This window comes from Oryx dammah, unplaced genomic scaffold (assembly GCF_014754425.2).
Source record: "Oryx dammah isolate SB20612 unplaced genomic scaffold, SCBI_Odam_1.1 HiC_scaffold_19, whole genome shotgun sequence".
Lineage (NCBI taxonomy): Eukaryota > Metazoa > Chordata > Mammalia > Artiodactyla > Bovidae > Oryx > Oryx dammah.
In genome coordinates, this window is record NW_024070203.1 from 130,725 (window position 1) to 144,802 (window position 14,078).

The window sequence follows — 14,078 nt, forward strand, 5'->3', positions numbered from 1 at the left end:
GAAAGTGGTCCCCACTGACATCTGCTGGTGGAAAAGAGAAATAAGAGCCTCAAGGGCACCTCATCATGAAGATCTAGGCTTCCACGTGGGCTCCACATAAGGTCTCTGAGTGAGGGGGGAAGCTAGGCGGCCCAGCTGCCCGAACTGGGTGCTGGAGCATTGTTTGCAACAGTGACTGAGTGGCAAGCATACATATGAGAACAAAGGAGCTCTCACTCTGAAGTCAACTTGTGCATCACCTTAAAGGCTGGGGGACCTGAACTCAGAAGGGTGGCCTGGGAGCAAAGGTCAATCGTGAGCCCACTGCAGCATGAGTTTCTTTTCTTTTTTTTCCTTTTATGCCACGGTCCAGCCCCGGTGGATCCAGGGAATTCAAAGGTAGGGACGGCATTGGCATCCTTGGAAATAATTTATTTAATTACAGATAAAGAGGGATTAGAAGATTAGCAGAGAAAAGAGGCTGAATAACTTGGTTCACATAGAATACCAATCACTACCCACGTAGGCCGCAGGCGTCTTCCCGTTCTCCCGAAGGAGAGGAGGCACTGAGGCCCCACCACTTTGATCTTAGAAGCCCAGGCAAAATTAATAGGCTTGGTGGGTACCCATGCACCAGATGGGAATTCAGCCAGAAAATAGTAGGAGAGAAAAAGGGGCTGAATAACTTGGTATATGTGGGATACCAATAAAATTCCAAGACAAGGAATTTGCACCATCTACGTTGGGCCACCAGTGCCACTTGAATATTGGAAGGTGCCCCTCCTTGGGCCCCTTCTCTCGTGGGCTTGAAAACCGGAGCAAATAAGTAGACTCGGAGGGCACCCACGCTCCAGATGGGAATTCAGCCAGAAAAACGGGGAGCAGAAAAGAACGACATGAGGGAATCAGTCTTTCCGGAAACTGATCTGATTTCTTTATTTTGGGGTTTGCTTATATACCTTTTGTTACATATAGGGATGAATACAGAGTCACGTGGGGGTCAGCAGTCCTGACCTTTATCAAAATCAGGTGCTTCACATAAAAAGGTCTTAGGGATTTTACATCATCTTCTGGCCATGACACCTGCTGACATTTTATGATCCTTTCTTTCTGATAACCAAAAAAACTTATTTTTCCAAGGGTGTTTTTTTTTCTTAAATCAGGCACCACCCTCCAAATAAAGTTGCATTCCTATAGGGTGAGGGTGTAGTGAGTTACAATCAAGAAAGGAATTTATTTAACCCAAGGTTAACATGATTAATCTTCAAGGTTAATACTTATTTCTCCTATATGCTTAAAGGTTAATACTTATTTCTCCTATATGCTAGTTATATTCATTATAAGGGCACGGAACATGGAGATTTAGCAGCAAATGTCAGCCCAACAAATGAAAATCCTTTCACCAATGTTCCCCTTAAGATCTATTTAGTCTTAAGATTGTGATAGAGTTACATTTTTACATATCAAGGACATAGTGATTTATAACAAAGTACAGTGATCTATTACAAAAGAGAAAATCCATTAACTCAAAAAGTCTAGTATTGCTAACCTTAAAAACTTCTATATTTCCTCTTCTATATTCCAAATACATTGATTAATATATTCCCAGGTGCCTAAGGATATGGAGGCCTGGTGGCAATCATTGACTCAACAAGAAGAAAAAGCCTTATGCTGATTAAGACTCTCAAAATACTCCAAAACTCTGTGCTGGATCATGGAAAAAGCAAAAGAGTTCCAGAAAAACATCTATTTCTGCTTTCTTGACTATGCCAAAGCCTTTGACTGTGTGAATCACAATAAACTGTGGAAAATTCTGAAAGAGATGGGAATAACAGGCCACATGACCCACCTCTTGAGAAATCTGTATGCAGGTCAGGAAGCAACAGTTAGAACTGGACATGGAATAACAGACTGGTTCCAAATAGGAAAAGGAGTACGTCAAGGCTGTGTATCGTTACCCTGCTTATTTAACTTATATGCAGAGTACATCATGAGAAACGTTGGACTGGAAGAAACACAAGCTGGAATCAAGATTGCCGGGAGAAATATCAATAACCTCAGATATGCAGATGACACCACCCTTATTGCAGAAAGTGAAGAGGAGCTAAAAAGCCTCTTGAGGAAAATGAAAGAGGAGAGCGAAAAAGTTGGCTTAAAGCTCAACATTCAGAAAACCAAGATCATGGCATCCGGTCCCCTCACTTCATGGGAAATAGATGGGGAAACAGTGGAAATAGTGTCAGACTTTATTTTTGGGGGCTCCAGAATCACTGCAGATGATGACTGCAGCCATGAAATTAAAAGATGCTTACTCCTTGGAAGAAAAGTTATGACCAACCTAGATAGCATATTGAAAAGCAAAGACATTACTTTGCCGACTAAGGTCCATCTAGTCAAGGCTATGGTTTTTCCTGTGGTCATGTATGGATGTGAGTGTTGGGCTGTGAAGAAGGCTGAGCACCAAAGAATTGATGCTTTTGAACTGTGGTGTTGGAGAAGACTCTTGAGAGTCCCTTGGATTGCAAGGAGATGCAACCAGTCCATTCTGAAGGAGATCAACCCTGGGATTTCTTTGGAAGGAATGATGCTAAAGCTGAAACACCAGTACTTTGGCCACCTCATGCGAAGAGTTGACTCATTGGAAAAACTCTGATGGTGGAAGGGATTGGGGGCAGGAGGAGAAAGGGACGACTGAGGATGAGATGGCTGGATGGCATCACGGACTCGATGGACATGAGTCTGAGTGAACTCTGGGAGATGGTGATGGACAGGGAGGCCTGGTGTGCTGCGATTCATGGGGTCACAAAGAGTCAGACACGACTGAGTGACTGAACTGAACTGAACTGATGTGAAAGTTGGTGAAATATTGGACATAGAATAAAATGGTACCAACCCAAGCAGACCCTGTTGTCTTAAGAAAACATTGTCTACATTATAGGATTTTCTTTTTGAAGATATGAAGCAAAAGTGAGCTTCATAGATTAATTGTTGAGGTGTGTGGTGGGAGGCAACTTGTTGGTATACCCCTTTTTCTGTGTTTCTCATTGGTGATATGGGATATCAGGGCTGTTTTTAGTCTGGGACTCAGGGAGTGGGCAACCATCCACTGCGGTTTTGTTTCATTTGTATTTTACTTGTTGGGTGATCAAATGTTTCAATTTTCTTACTTTTCCTTAAAAAGATCCTTTGTTCCTATACAAAAGTGGACTTTTATTAGGCTTACTTCATTATTTTAGGGGATTTCATTGCAATGGGCACCGACAAATCATGATTCATGGAGTCACAAAGAGTCGGACATGACTGAGCGACTGAACTGAACTGAACTGAACTGAACTGAACTGAAACAACCATGTGCCTAGTGGCAGGAGTATGGATAATCCTGTTACACAAGCTAGTCTGTCAGCAGAGAGGTTTAACCTGAAACATCCTTGTCCCACCCAGGGGAGGGAATTAGCAGCAATTATTGACACAACAAATGAAAAACCCTTCACCAATATAATTCCTAACCAACCCACTATACCAATAATTTCCAGCTCCCCAAGAGAATTTGCCTTTAGTAAGTCTAAAACATCTCGTCCCTCTCAGATTTGGAGGCTGTAAACAATCACATGTGGCCAGACGAACCTATACAGGTTGGCTAGATAACCTTCAGAGGAGTCTGTAAGCTGAAACACTTGTCACGCCCAGGAATTTTTATTGCCTGGGAGCTGCAAGTTAACTCCTTCTCTGAGAGAAATGGTTATGGGGGAGAGCCCCCGTAAAGTCAGAGGTGTAGGTGAGAGCATAAAACAGACTCTGGTTTGGGGGTAGATGCTCAGGAACAGGGGGTTTCCTGAGGCTTGATCACACCTTTGCATATGCCAAGCCTCCTTCCTCATGACCTTTGCCATGGGCGGAGTTCCTCACGCTTGCTCCCGGCATAGCCCCCCTTTTTGTTTAATTTAATCAGGTGCAGGTCAGTTTAGAGCTTCTGAATGCTCTGCCGAAGAATCCTGACAATACAAAGAAGAATGATTATAAGAAGCAAAATTAAAGCACCAATGGCAACATAACTGAAGACATTAGACAGAATGTTTTTTCCAGAAATAAAATTAGAGAAAGTGTGGAAAAAGTCATTGGTGGCTCCAGCTGTAGTGAAATCCAAACGAGAGTGTTCCAAGGTCTGTATCTGATTGTGAAGCTTTCCTAAGTCCAGGCCAATACTAGAGCTGTTCCAAACACCTGAAATATGATTTTTAACTTTTTCCCACTCATAATCTGTCTCGTTTACTTTCAAAGATGTCACGCATATCTACTGGTAATCAGCGTGGCATGACAGCGCCATTTTCACTTTGAGAGCTTGCAACTCAGTCCCAATATGCATTATTGCCTCTTCTAAGGCATCTACCCTCATCTCTAGTTTCCTGTCTATAATCTCCTGAGTTGCTAGCATTAAAGAGACATTTTTTGACATAGTATTAACATATTGAGCAGTATGCACCTGTTGAGACAATGAAACTGCTGCTACAGTAACAGAAGTGATCACAGCTATTAAAGCTGATATCCCCAAAATAAGTTAGCCCACAGATCATCATGTTCGCATCAAATCCTGCAGTTGCTGCAACACAGCAAGACCATAATTGTCATACCAGTGAGTAGTTACAGTTACAGGTATCATAAGATATGGCAGGCGTTTCAACACTACAAAAGAGCAAACATTGTACTGAGGAGTTAAACAAGATGAAAGCATACATTGCTCACAAGTCACTACATTATGTCCACCCGTGAAATTCATATGAACATTAAGTTTTCTGGAATCATTAGCAAAAAGAAATACATAAGGAGAGGGCACACAAGCTAAAGCAGAATATGTAGTGTCATTACTTGGGCGTGTTAAAGTGATAGGGGCGGTAGCATCGAGGGCTCTCCATATTTCTGGCTGCCAAAAGGTTCTATTTTTACTTGTATAGGACAGCATAGGAGGAACAAATTGATTACAATGCCATCTAGAGGCCTTTAATGGCCAAGGAATTATAGTGGCGTGCCAGTTTTCAATTTCAGAGGTATATTCATTTTCGGAACTATAGCTATGAGATGGATTTGGGTTGCTCCAGTCCTGAAGTGAATAATTCCCTCCTTTTGGTATTCTGTAATTAATTCTTGAATTATAAGTACAAGATTTCCAAATCGGAAACCCTGAATGATCATCTATATCATTCCATATGGCATCTGAAGGAGCAACTTCATTACAGATTGGGTACTCCGAGGGTGCCTAAGGAACAAGGATTTAAAGGGGTCACAGACCCCGGGCATACGAGCCTGTAGTATCCAGACTGAGCGAGGCCCTTTAAAATCAGGCTTTCGGGTCAGAAACTCCATCAGAATTACCTTTTTAGAAGCTCCAACACAGCCTTCTTTGGTGGGGGTGATAAAATTTCCTGTTTTACTGGTAGGAAAATTAAAACAGACAGGAGGTTCATCTGTCAACCCTCTGAAGGTATAATTAAAATTAATGGGATATTTATCCTGAGTATACGAAGTATAAAATCCTCCCAAAAGTTGAGGCTGGTCTGTGTTAACCCGTATAGGGTCATTACTCCAAGTAATGACTTGGAAAGTTGGAGGATCTGGGAGATATGCCCAATATTTTGTTGGAATGGGAGAGGCACTTACCTGGCAGGAAAGTAAAGCAAGTATGGAGATAAACACCTTTTCAGGAGAGACTGGGGATCCCTGCAAGGAAGCAATTCCCTGTGCCTGGTGACAGAGCATTTTAATTTGTCCCCAAGCGGGTATGGGGCTTGCTGGGTCGCTTGGGTAGGGCTACCTGGCATCTTTTTGCGAGGCAAGGGATCAGGGGGAGTAACATCCCATATGTGAAGTTGAGACATCTGTCTGGTGGGCGGATCCGTTTCTTGCTCATCCAGGATCTCCAATGTCAGTCGTCCGGATGGCGGCGTTTCCTGTACTGGTGGAGGAAGCGGAGACAGAAGAGGTCTCTTCCTTTTTCGGGGATGCGGCAGCCGGGGAATCCGGTATCCGAGGGGCTGAGACATGGCGAATCAATCGGTCTGGAACCCAAATTGGAGAATCTGCGTCCTGTGGAAAAATACAAACATATCCTCGGCCGCTGGTTAACAATGCTTCGGGACCCTTCCATTGTCTGAAGAGGAGATCCCTCCATTTTACTAATGGTTTTGCATTTAATTGCTTTGGCACCAATGGCGAAGCATTGCAGTAGTTCCGGCTGAATCAGCATTTAAAATATTTATTACAAACAGAGCATGTTGCAATATTTGATGGGGGGGAGCTATACTTAAACTCCCCTTCTTTTAGTTTTTGAATGTGGATTTTTAGTGTTTGATGTGCTCTTTCCACAATGGCTTGTCCCTGTGGATTATAAGGGATGCCAGTATTATCTTTAATTTGAAACTCTGTACAAAATTCCTGAAAAGACTTAGAAGTATAAGCAGGGGCATTGTCAGTTTTCAAAGCTTTTGGCAAGCCCAAATATGAAAAACAAGTAAAGAGATGTTGTATAACATCTTTAACAGCTTCCCCTGTACGAGCAGTTGCAATAATAACATGAGAAAAGGTATCTGCAGTTACGTGAACAAAAGACAACTTTCCAAATGAGAAGACATGAGTTACATCCATCTGCCAGAGTGCGTTGGGTTTGAGACCGCGAGGGTTAACTCCCATTGGCAGGGTATTAAGAGTCGTAGGGCAATGTAAACAAGAATGAACAATCTCTCGAGCAGGATTTGAAATTGATATCTTAAAGCAGTAGCATTTTGATGATGGAGTCAGTGAGAGGTTTGGGCCTCTTCAATCACAGTAGCCACTGCAGTTCTGGTCAATGAATCGGCTAAGTCATCGAAAAAATTTAAGGGGCCAAGCAGATCAGAATGAGCCCAAATGTGGCCAATAAAGAATGATTTATTTCTTTTCCAAATCTGTTGTTGTAATTTAGTTAACACGTGAAAGATAGAAGTTTTATTCTCAGGCAAAACCGCAGTCTCAATGTGTGGAAATAGTCTGACCACATATTGAGAGTCAGTGTAAAGGTTAAATTCCTCATCTGCAAACATAACAAAAGCCTCTATGACTGCTGTGATTTCAGCTCTTTGAGCTGAAGTTTCCTGCGTTTCCAAAACTTTTTGATGATTTTTGTAACTATGGAGGCTTTACCATTTGCTGATCCATCAGTAAAGGCTATCTGAGCATTCGGAATGGGAGGCCGTTTGCACCTGACAGGAAAAATAACTGGAGTTTGGACATAAAAGTCAGCAAAACATGCGAGGGTAAATGATGCAAAATTTGGCCACAGTAATTTCCTATAGCAACCTGCCAATCTTCCTCAAACATTAGAAGAGCATCAAGTTGTTCCTTGTTATATGGAATTACAATCTCTGCTGGCTCTCTCCCAAACAATTCAATACTCCGTTTCCTCCCTTTTAATATCAACGTTGCTATCAAGCCTGAATAAGAAGCTACCACTTTTTTAGCTTGAGCGGGAAGGTGGATCCATTCTAAAGGACCATTCTGCCACAGAACTCCCATAGGTGCTGTCAGGGTTGCTAGGCAAAGGAATTGCCAGTTTACTGTTAAGTCAATTATTTTTACATAACTATCAGATAAAGCTGCTTCTACTTTGCCTAGGGCTTCCCAAGCCTCAGCAGTCAATTGTCTTTTAGAAGTAGGGTTAGAATCTCCTCCTAAGATGCTAAAAAGAGGCTTTAGTTCAGCAGTGGTTAATTTTAAATAAGGTCTAATCCAGTTAATATTACCTAAAAGTTTTTGATAATCATTTAAAGTAAAGAGATGGTTTTTTCTTAATTGTAGCGGGGCATGAGTCACTGTTTCTGAATTAATGACTCTTCCTAAGTAGGTTATGGGTGGGTTAATTTGAATTTTCTCTGGGGCAATCTTTAGACCCAAACCTGTCAATGCTTGGGTCAAATCTTGGAGGACAGTTTGCAAATGAGTTCTATCAGGATGAGCTATTAAAATATCATCCATATAGTGAACCATATATACTTGTTCATATTTAACCCTAATATCCTCCAAAGTGGTATTGACAAATTTCTGACATAAGGTGGGACTATTTTTCATTCCCTGAGGCAAAACCTTCCACTGAAATAAGGCTGTTTAAGATTCTCTGAAGGCAAGCTAAAGGCAAATCACTTTATCCTCAGGATTTAAAGGAATGGTGAAAAAGCAGTCTTGTAAATCAATTACAATTATATTATATCCCTCTGGAATGGCCACTGGAGAAGGGAGCTCAGGTGGTAAAGCTCCCATGTCCTCCATGGTGGCATTGATTGCTCTTAAATCTTGTAAAAGTCTCCATTTACCAGATTTTTTCTTAATAACAAAAATAGGAGTGTTCCAGGGGCTATTGGAGGGCTCAATATGTCCCAATTCTAGTTGTTCAGTAATTAACGTTTTAGCTGCCAATAATTTTTTTTTAGGTAGGCCATTGTTCCACCCACACCGGATCCTGAGATTTCCACGTAATGGGGTTGGCAGCAAAGACAATGGCCTCCATTATAAATTTGGATACCCCAACCCAGTATGTAGTTTTCGAGGAGTTGGGTAAATTGGCTCAATTATTCCTGTTTGTTGTCTACCCAATCCTTTTGATGGATCGTAGCCCATCTGTAGCATTTGAGAAGTCACTTTATCATCAGGGCTAAAAAGTAACACTCCCATTTGAGACAGCACGTCCCTCCCCCACAGGGTAAAGGGGAGTCAAGGGACTACATATGGTTGAAAAGTTCCACGGGTATCTTCAAATTGCCAATCTAAAATTTTAGCACTTTTGGCTACTGTGGGGGCTCTTCCTATCCCCACCAAATCATTTTCAGTAGTATGAGTGGGCCAGGAGCTAGGCCAGTCTTTCCCATACAAGAAACATCTGCTCCTGTGTCTAATAACCCTGTAATGGACTTGCCACTGACCAGGATAGTTTTCATAGGGCGTTTCTGAGTAATTTCTGTTACCCAAAAAAAATATCACTAGACCCAATTCCTCCCTCCTGCCTTTTACTCTGAGTAGCTGTGTGCCCTATGGCAGTGTGATAAGGCAAAAGTAAAAGCTGTGCTATTCTTTGTCCCTGATGTATTTGGAAAGTTTTAGTTGGGGGTGAAATCATTATCTGAATTTCTCCTGTATAATCTGAGTCAATTACTCCAGGGATAATTGTAAGAACTTGCATAGCTAAGGAACTTCTGCCTAGTATAATTCCTACTAAACCTGTCAGTAATGGGCCTTTAACGCCTGCAGGGATTTTTATAGTGAACCATCTGGTGTTAATATTGTTGAGGTGGTGGAACTGAGGTCCAGTCCTGCACTGCCTGGGGTTGCCCTGATGAGTTCTGCGACGGGACGAAGGGAATGAATGGGTTCAGTAGGGCTGCCCCAATCGTTGTCGGGGCCTGGGGCTGGCCCCTCAATCCGTTTCCCGACTGCTGATCGGGGCCCAAAAAGTTTCCTTTTCTATGGAGTCTTGACCTGCAGTCCCTTGCCCAATGATATCCTTTTTGACAGCGAGGGCAGAGAGACCTAGGGAGATTAGCAGGCAAGAGCTGGCTGTTCTTAGAGGGCAGGCACGGGAAACATGCCCCTCTTGGCCACAGGAAAAACAAGTTTTAGGGAAGATATTTCTACCTTGGCTACTGGGGTTGCTCTGTGCTGGGTTATTTTTATCTGTAAAGGAATGTACTGCCCGCTGATAAGAATTTCCTTTCACAGCTGCAGTTACGGCAACAGCGTGCATCAGTGTGGGTCCTATGTCTGCACATTGCCTGATATAATCTTTTAATGTTCCAGTTTTCTTTATGGGACATAAAATAGCCTGGCAGGTAGAGTTAGCGTTTTCAAATGCCAGTTGTTTTGTCACTATATTAGCTGCCTCGGAATTAGAAATTGCTCTGTTCACCTCATATGGCTCTTTAGATTTTTGTTTGATATTAGCGAAGGAGGAGGAGGTTGATTCATTTCCCTCAGGCAATGATCACCAAGCCAAGTAGCAGGCGGTTACTTGTTGCAGGGTCATTTTATCTAGTTTCATTTGTTCTGAAAGTAAGGCGTATTCATTATCCCCTATCAACATATTTTTTACAATATATTTTGGACCATGTATTAGGTTGCTATCAGCGTGTTTTGGGGCTAGGTCCTCATATTCAGTTTTCCAAAGCATGAATTGCCCTCCAGATAAGCAAGCTTTAGCAATTGCATTCCAATCATAGGGCGTCAACCATCTGGCTGCTATAATTTCTAATAATTGTAAAGAGTATGGGACCATAGGCCCATACGAAGCACAAGCATGTTTTAACTCTTTTATCATTTTCATTTGAATGGGCTCCCATCGGACGGCTCCAGCCCTTTCCCCTTGCCTGCTATCAAATATTACAGAAAAGCAAGCTTCCAGGTGGGGATCAAAGTCATCATTGGGGTTAGAAAGGACCCTTCTCATGGGAACTTCTAGTGGGGGCCCTTCACCCCTATGGAGGGGGGGGCAGAAGAGGGCCAGAATATGCCATATCTTTATCTTCATATTCCGAATATCTTTTAACTATCTGTTGTTTAGATCTTACAGATGTATTAACTGGAGATGTCTTCCTTAAGCTCCTAGGGGCGTATGGCCTGATAGGAGACATTTCTCTTGAGCTCCTGAGAGCAGAAGGCCTAATCGGGGTAGTTTCTCTCGAATATCTAGGGGCGGTTAGTCTGATAGGGTATGTTTCCCTTAAACTCCTAGGAGCATCTTTGTTTAATAAAGGCGTATCCTCATTAGAATGGTATTGAGTAGCCTTTTCTTTAAAATCTTCCTCATCTGAAAGCTGATCTTTTTTCTCATGTCTATCTTTTGCCTTTTCCTGAGCAGTCATTGCAGCTAGCATTTTGTTCAACTGCTGATAGCTAGGTATAGCCTCCTTTTCCTCACCCTCCTCCTTGATAGATACCTTTTTCTCTTCACTTTCCTCTTTAAGATGTACTTTTTCAGATTCGGGGGCAGGGTCTAGAGCATCCCTAATTATATTCCATAAGGAAAAGACGTCAGTAGGCACCTTTTCTGAGCCATGTTCAGCATGGTAAGTTTTTAATTGCTTCCCTACTCTCTCCCAAGTATCTAAGTTGACAGTGCCTTCATCCAGAAACCAAGGACACTGTTCTTGTACAAATGAAAAAAATGAATGAATACTGGATTTCTTAATTTTAATTCCTCGTTTAGTTAGTAACTGCAAGATTACACCTATAGAAAGCTTTCTTTCTTTTGATTCACTGTTACCCATGTCAGAAAATTAAGATCTATAGAAAAGTCTGCCTCAACAAATGTTTTACCTTTGCAAGGGGGGTTTTCTTTTCAACCCTATGAAAGCAGGTTTCTTTCAACCTCTACAAAACCAGGTTTCTCTTAAACCCTTCAACACTTCCCACTCCTACTCACCCTGTCTATACTGCAAGGGGGTCTGCAGCACCCTAAGTGGGGTCCTATCCATCCCTGAACACTCAACACTAGGGGAATTGCTGGGAGGGACTTACCTTCAAATAGCCTGTTCCAGGTGTCACTTGCCGGGGTCCAGCCCTGGTGGATCCAGGGAATTCGAAGGTGGGGACGGCATCAGCGTCCTTGGAAATAACATTTAATTACAGATAAAGAGGGATTAGAAGATTAGCAGAGAAAAGAGGCTGAATAACTTGGTTCACATGGAATACCAATCACCACCTATGTAGGCCGCAGGCGTCCTCCCGTTCTCCTGAAGGAGAGGAGGCACTGAGGCCCCCCCGGTCCGATCTTAGAAGCCCGGGCAAAATTAATAGGCTTGGTGGGTACCCATGCACCAGATGGGAATTCGGCCAGAAAATAGTAGGAGAGAAAAAGGGGCTGAATAACTAGGTTTACGTGGGATACCAATAAAATTCCAAGACAAGGAATTTGCACCATCTACATTGGGCCACCAGTGCCACTTGAATATCGGAAGGTGCCCCTCCTTGGGCCCCTTCTCTCATGGGCTTGAAAACCAGAGCAAATAAGTAGACTTGGAGGGCACCCATGCTCCAGATGGGAATTCAGCCAGAAAAACGGGGAGCAGAAAAGAAAGACATGAGGGAATCAGTCTTTCCGGAAACTGATCTGATTTCTTTATTTTGGGGTTTGCTTATATACCTTTTGTTACATATAGGGATGAATACAGAGTCACGTGGGGGTCAGCAGTCCTGACCTTTATCAAAATCAGGTGCTTCACATAAAAAGGTCTTAGGGATTTAACATCATCTTCTGGCCATGACACCTGCTGACATTTTATGATCCTTTCTTTCTGATAACCAAAAAAACTTATTTTTCCAAGGGTGTTTTTTTTCTTAAATCAGGCACCACCCTCCAAATAAAGTTGCATTCCTATAGGGTGAGGGTGTAGTTAGTTACAATCAAGAAAGGGATTTATTTAACCCAAGGTTAACATGATCAGTGTTAAAGGTTAATACTTATTTCTCCTATATGCTAGTTATATTCATTATAAGGGCAGGGAACATGGAGATTTAGCAGCAAACTGTCAGCCCAACAAATGAAAATCCTTTCACCAATGTTCCCCTTAAGATCTATTTAGTTTTAAGATAGTGATAAAGTTACATTTTTACATAGCAAGGACATGGTGATTTATAACAAAGTACAGTGATCTATTACAAAAGAGAAAATCCATTAACTCAAAAAGTCTAATATTGCTAACCTTAAAAACTACTATATTTCCTCTTCTATAATCCAAATACATTGATTAATATATTCCCAGTGCCTAAGGATATGGAGGCCTGGTGGCAATCATTGACTCAACAAGAAGAAAAAGCCCTATGCTGATTAAGACTCTCAAAATACTCCAAAACTCTCTGTGCTGTTTATGGTTAAGAGGTAGTAAACAATCATGTGCCTAGTGGCAGGAGTATGGATAATCCTGTCACACAAGCTAGTCTGTCATCAGAGAGGTTTGACCTGAAACATCCTTGTCCCACCCAGGGGAGGGAATTAGCAGCAATTATTGACACAACAAATGAAAAACCCTTCACCAATATAATTCCTAACCAATCCACTATACTAATAATTTCCAACTCCCCAATATTTGCCTTTAGTAAGTCTAAAACATCTCGTGCCTCTCAGATTTGGAGGCTGTAAACAATCACATGTGGCCAGACAAAACTATACAGGTGGGCTAGGTAACCTTAAGAGGCTGAAACACTCTTGTCACGCCCAAGAGCTGGACGTTGCCTTGGAGCTGCAAGTTAACTCCTTCTCCGAGAGAAACAGTTATGGGGGAGAGCCCCCCGTAAAGTCAGAGGTGTAGGTGAGAGCATAAAACAGACTCTGGTTTTGGGGTAGATGCTCGGGAACAGGGGGTTTCCTGAGGCTTGATCACGCCTTTGCGTATGCCAAGCCTCTTTCCTATCACCTGCACTTTTAAAATGATTTTATTACAGGTCTTTATAGAGCCCCATCCAGACTCCAGATCCAGCTGCCAAGTAGACCCTGTCAAGACCAGCTGTAGCAGCAGTGCTGCAGCAGTAGAATCAGTGCAAGCAACAGAATGATGAGAAGGAACTATTTTCTCCCCTCCAAATGACTTGTAGAAGAGGACTGTGTCGTTGACCTTAGGGAATCCTCCAGGTTCTTGGAAAATTCAAGCAGAAGCGTATAGAGAGGCAAGTCCTCAAGTGAAAACAGGATTTGCTGCTGAACTAAATATTTCAAGACCCAAAGAACTAGTTAGAAATATCACAACTGTGACACTGTTCATATGCCATACCAAGAGGTCACACTTGGGATGAAATGGCTAATGTCAAGCTTTCAAAGGATCAAGGTCTACATGTCCTGAGATTAAGCACCCCAAGCCCACAGCCAAGAGTAACTAACTGGCCTTTGCTTGGCTTTCAGCTCTTGAGGGGGAACATCTCACCAACATTCTCCAAAGTGCACCAAACTGGAACTCTCACTTGTCATGTAGCAAGTAACAGTTAAAATTATTTTTGGCTGCAGTTTAGTGAGAACTGGCATTTTAACGTGAACACTTACAAATTAAAACCACTAATAACAGCATATTCTTCTGCAGTCCATCCAAAAACATCTT

At 42.3% G+C, this 14,078-nt stretch overlaps 1 protein-coding gene across 1 annotated transcript in view; it reads right to left on the reverse strand.

Annotated features, from left to right (window-relative positions):
- LOC120879047 (ankyrin repeat domain-containing protein 26-like) overlaps positions 1–14,072 on the reverse strand; it is a 32,423-nt gene extending 18,351 nt beyond the window's left edge. Inside the window, exon 1 of the mRNA XM_040262078.1 lies at positions 14,024–14,072. The gene's annotated coding sequence lies outside the window, so the exon portion shown is untranslated. The remainder of the gene's footprint in view (positions 1–14,023) is intronic.
- Between the last annotated feature and the right edge of the window lie 6 nt (positions 14,073–14,078).